Here is a 6000-nt window from a genome sequence, read left to right as displayed (position 1 = left end):
CACTGGGTGTTGTATGGAAAACAATTTGACAATAAAATATTATGGGAAAAATATTTATTTTATTTTACTTTGTTTATTTTATTTTATTATTTATTTAATATTTTTTTACAGAGAGAGAGAAAGAATGGGGGAGAGGGGCAGAGGGAGAGAGAAAAGATATTAAGCACCCTCTACGCTCAGCATGGAGCCCAATGTGGGGCATGATCTCATGACTATGACCTGAGCCAAAATCAAGATTCAGGCACTTCAGCTAGGACATTGAGGTGCCCCAAATTATTTTATTTATAAAACAAATAAAGTTTGTCAACTTAATAGCAGTGATACTATTAATGAAACGATTACAAAACAATATTTGACTGATTCATCCATCTTACTTATTATGCCTGTGACCAGGGAAACAATAGAAATAATTCAGTTTCTTTCCTTAACACATGTTCTAAAGTGTAGAACAGTTATCAAGTCTTTGTTATGGTGAACTATTAAATTTTTACCACAACTTGGTCTCTGCTTTTCTTTCAACATTGCATGAGATGCCGTTAAAACAGTGGACATAAATTAAAATTATTGGAAATGCTAGTTTTGGGTTCTTTTGTAATGAGAGGCAACATAGTAAAGTGAATAATATTCAAAAGCACAAACAACTTTAGTTTAAGAGCATCTGCAATACTGATAAACTTTGACCTTTCGACCAGAAAATCATATTTAACCTCTCTCTGTGCCTTCATTTTCCCTGGTTAAAAATATAAAAATATAAAAAAATAACTTACAGGCTCTACCTCCAAGTGTTATTTATTTAATATTATACAAAATACTTAGAACTGAGACCCGTACTATAGAATACATGTGTACGTGCATGTATATATACATATGTTTCTAGATTACCTTGAACTTTTGTAATTTTGATCTTATTTAGAACTTTATTTTATTTAGAAACTTAGTATAAAGTATTACATATTATCACCATGATCATATTTACTAGACTTTCTAGAAATTTCACCATTTAAAATAGAATTTTCCATTGCTTCATCTATTGTTACCATTACATTCATACTTGGAAAATGTGTAAGTTTTGATTATTACAAACACAAATGCCATGAAGGGATGAAAATAAAAATTTAATCAGTAAATGAATACAGTTAATAACTATAATTGTATGTTTGAAAATTGCTAAGAGTGTAGAACTTAAAAGTTCTTATCGTGAGGAAGAAAATTCTATTGCTATGTATGGTAACAGAAGTTAACTAAACTTATTGTGGTGATCATTTCATAATACATACAAATATCAAATCATTTTGTTGTACACTGAAACTAATATAATGTTATATGCCCCTTATATCTCAATTAAAAATAATCTAGAACTCTTTTCTAATAAAAATTAATGAACTCTATGGTGAAACAAACAAAATATCCAACTGGAAAAAAAAAATAAGCAAATAATAGCAATTTGACCACAGTCTCACAGTACATGTCTTTTGTGCTATAATTCATAAATGGTAATATTTTGTTTTCACAAAATATAGAAGCAAGCCTATACAAGGGTTTTCTAAGAGCTTTCATAAAAAAAAAAAGAGCTCTGTCTATCACAATTCTAGTGTCTAAAAAAAGGATTACTGGGATGAAATAAAGTCAAACACCTTGCTCCACTGAGTATTTAAGAATGTCTATCATAACACCAATAAGAGGTAAGTATGAGTAGGGAAAGAAAATCTCTCAGGTAGTTTTTAGAATAAACAAGAAGTAGAGTTCTCAAACTGTCATGCTGTTTTCCTAAGGGGATTTTATTTTTACTCAGGGCCTAAATGTCTGAAACACTTCTTTTCTGCACATCTGATCAGTCAAATTTAATATCACTCTTTCTATGAGAAACCGAGAGTGAATTAAATAAAACATGGAAAGCATTTGTGCTTAATTTGCAGTATAAGACAACAAAAAGAACATTCAGATGTTTTTCTGGGACTTCTTCTAAGTCTGCAAGCTTGGCAGAATATCATATACAAATATACATGAATATTTAGAGGTTCCTGGGTGTCTTAGGTTGAGTATCTAACATCCACTTAGGTCATGATATCACAGTTTGTGTATTCAAGTCCCAAGTCAGACTCTGTGAGCCTGAATAAAGCCTGCTTCAGATTCTGTGTCTCCCTCTCTCTGCCCCTACCCTGCTCTCTCTCTCTCTCTCTCTCCCTCTCCCCTCTCAAACAAAAATTTTTAAAAAACAAATATAAATGAATATTTAAATCAAGTCAGGGGCACCTGGGTGGCTCAGTCTGTTAGGCATCTGACTTTGGCTCACATCATGATCTTGTGGTTCATGGGTTCGAGCTCCATATTGGTCTCTATGCTAACAGCTCAAAACCTGGAGCCAGCTTCACATTCTCTGTCTCTCTCTCTCTCTCTCTTTGTGCCTCCCCTGCTCATGCTGTGTCTCTTTGTCTTAAAAATAAACATTAAACAATAAATATTTAAAAAAATTTTAAAAAATCAAATCATAGATTATGAACTTTTAATTTACTTTCTGTCATATCTGTCTCTGAAAACAAATGGAATGAAAAGTATTCTCTATAATTCAATACAATTAATTATTATGAAGTTTTTTCATGAAACATGTTCTTCTAATTATTTATTAGGAATTACTTTAAAGTATATACTACAAAACATTTCAGTTTCCACTTGAAATTTTATTTCTCATCGAGAATGATATCTTTTTATCTCTGCTTTCTAATTATCTATGGTTTGAAAGACAATTTCCTACTTCTAGTTTGGGTCATAATGGAGCACTCTATGATACAATAGACTTTCAAACAGTAGAAAATTATTCTTCATTGAGGATTACCAACTTGAGAAAAAAGGGCACAATCCTATTGAATAAATACATAAATATTAGATAAGGCCAGGGAATTAAAAAGCAAATTTTTAACATATTTTTATGGTATAAGAAATGCTACCCACTTTTTAAAATTACATTTAAGGTAATTAGTGATGTTTTATGATAACATTATATATACTTATGTAAAAATTAATGTAAATATTTGGAATATTAAAATAGAATCAGACACAAGAACATTTTTTTACATTTTCTTTAACACACACAACCTAGCAAAAAACTCTCTAAACATTCCATGAACATACTTTTTTCTTTCATTTTTCTATGAATAGAGAAGGTGTACAAGAAAAATATGTTTAAAATGGTCAGGTGACAGTTGGCTGTTAGTACCACTAAGGTTCTCTCCAAAAATAGATGTGTATTTGTCTTTCAAAATAGTCCTAGAGGCTCCTGGGTGGCTTAATCAGTTAAGCATCTGAGTTCTCCTCAGGTCATTTCACAGTCTGTAAGTTCAAGCCCCACATCAGGCTCTATGCTGACAACCTAGAGCTTGGAGCCTGCTTCGGATTTTGTGTCTCCTTCTCTCTCTGCCCTTCCCCTGCTCATGCTCTCTCTCTCTCTCTCTCTCTATCTCCCCCTCAAAAAAAATTAAAAAATAACCTTTATAATAAGAGTAAATTGTTTAAAAGAAGTATAAAATGATGAAAATATGAAAATCTCAGTAAATAAGAAAACTGAATGCAAATAAATACATTTTGAACACCACTCAAACTTTTAAGAAGACCAAAAAGAGACATGAGCATGAAGGCCATTTTTCTTCTGTCCCACTGAAACTATATAATGAAAATATTAATCACTCCTACTGGATTTCCCTGAGAATCTAAGTTAATAAAATACATTTGAGTCCTTTAAGGCTTGCCTGGTGTATTAGAGTATTTAACTTAAAACCTTTTCCTTTACGAGTAAAATGAAGTATTATAAAGAACACTGAACTACAGAGAAAGAAAGGAAAATAAAACTCCAGAAGTGGAAATAGAAGGCTGAAGTAAGAGTTTATATTAGATATGATCATTGTTCCCAAGCCTCCACTACCTCTCTGTAATTAATTACATATCCACCTAGTTTTGTCATTTGCCTTTGTAATGGTTAATCAGTAGAGTAGGCAGAGTATCTATTACCACCCTATTGACTACGTAACTTGCTTGGACAATAAAATGTTAGTAGATGTGATGGAAACAGATGATTAAAAATGGGTTTTGTTGTTTGGCTTAGTCATTTGGGCTTCTACCATGGCCATGAAAAGAAAACATCCTGGGTAACTGTTGGTTCCCAGAATGAAGAAGATAAATGACTTAAGAACTCTAGAGTCTCAGCTGAGTTTTGTGTGAACCAAATATGTCTAGTTAAGATCAAATAAACTACACCCAACCTAAAGATCCATAAGCCAGGAAAAGAAATATGCCTTGCTGCAATCCATTGAGCTTTGGGGATTATTTGTTATGCATTTGCACAAAAATAGCTTAGTAATAGCCTTACTGTGAGTAAGGCTTTGGTGAGTAGGTCAGGCTCTGGAGCCAGACTGCCTGTGTTTTAGTTCTAACTATACTACTTTGTTTCTTTTTCTTTTTTCATGTAGTTTATTACCAAGTTGGTTTCCATATAACACCCAATGCTCTTCCCCAAAAGTGCCCCTCTCTATGACCATCACCCCTTCCCCCCTCCCTCTTCAGCCCTCAATTTGTACTCAGCATTCAAGTCTCTCATGACTTGCCTCACTCCTTCTCCCCAACTCTTTCCCCACCCCTTCCCATTCCCATGGTCTCCTATTAGGTTTCTCCTGTTAGACCTATGAGTGACAACATATGGTGTCTGTCCTTCTCTGCCTGACTTATTTCGCTTAGCATGATTCCCTCTAGGTCCATCCATTTTGCTACAAATGGCCAGATTTCATTTTTCCTCATTGCCATGTAGTACTCCATTGTATATATAAACCACATCTTCTTGATCCATTCATCAGGTGATAGACATTTAGGCTCTTTCCATGATTTGGCTATTGTAGACAGTGCTGCTATGAACATTGCGGTACATGTGCTTCTATGCGTCAGCACTTCTGTATCTCTTGGGTAGATCTCCAGTAGGGCTATTGCTGGGTCATAGGAGAGTTCTACGGATAGTTTTTTGAGGAACCTCCACACTGTTTTCCAGAGCGGCTGCACCAGTTTACATTCCCACCAACAGTGTAGGAGGGTGCTCGTTTCTCCACACCCTCGCCAGCAACTATAGTCTCTTGATTTGTTCATTTTAGTCACCTGACTAGCATGAGGTGGTATCTCAATGTGGTTTTGATTTGTATTTCCCTGATGATGAGTGACAAACTATACTACTTTTTAATTGAATGATCTTGGTTAAGTTGCTGAGACTGTACTGTAAGAGCCTCTTTTAAGAAAGAGAAGTGTAAATAAACTTAGAGGATTGCTGTGAAAATTACATAAGTTAAAGTGTATATGTTTAGAACAACAGCTGGAATGTAATAAGTGCTTGTTATATGTAAATAAGTTACAATTTTTAATCAATCTAAAATTCATATAATTTCACTTAGAATAGTGATCTTTATGTAAAAAAGAAAACATATATTAACGCTGAACGTGTAAACATAAATAGAAAAGCTAACTAAAAGTTTATAGATTGAAAACGAGTGCATGTGTGTGTTTCTAAATCTCAAGTGTAACTGGCAAGTAATAGTAATTGAATTACCTACAATAGTTCAACATTTTAATTTTTTTCTTACATTATAATATTACTTACAAAATTAAATTGGGTGGCCATAAATATTTGGATAAGGTAGGGTTTTGAAAATTCTGAATAGAAAGTTACCCAAATCTGTATGTTTTTAATATAATGAATTACCACAAGTTTATTGGCTTAAACAATACAAATTTATTATCTTATTAGCACGCCATTAGACCCAAAATGAGTCTCACAGGACTAAAGTCAAGTTATCCTCAGGGTTGGATGCCTCTAGAGGTTCCCAGGCAAAACCCAACCCTTTGCTTTTCCATCTTTTAGAGGTGGCCTGATTTCTTGGCTGTGGCGCATTTTTTCATCTTAAAAGCCAGCACAGTTGCTGTATCTCTTGTTCTTTCTTTATTTTTTTTAAATGTTTTATTTATTTTTGA

This window comes from Suricata suricatta, chromosome 1, assembly GCF_006229205.1.
Source record: "Suricata suricatta isolate VVHF042 chromosome 1, meerkat_22Aug2017_6uvM2_HiC, whole genome shotgun sequence".
NCBI classification, from domain to species: Eukaryota; Metazoa; Chordata; class Mammalia; order Carnivora; family Herpestidae; genus Suricata; species Suricata suricatta.
This window is presented reverse-complemented; position numbering follows the sequence as displayed.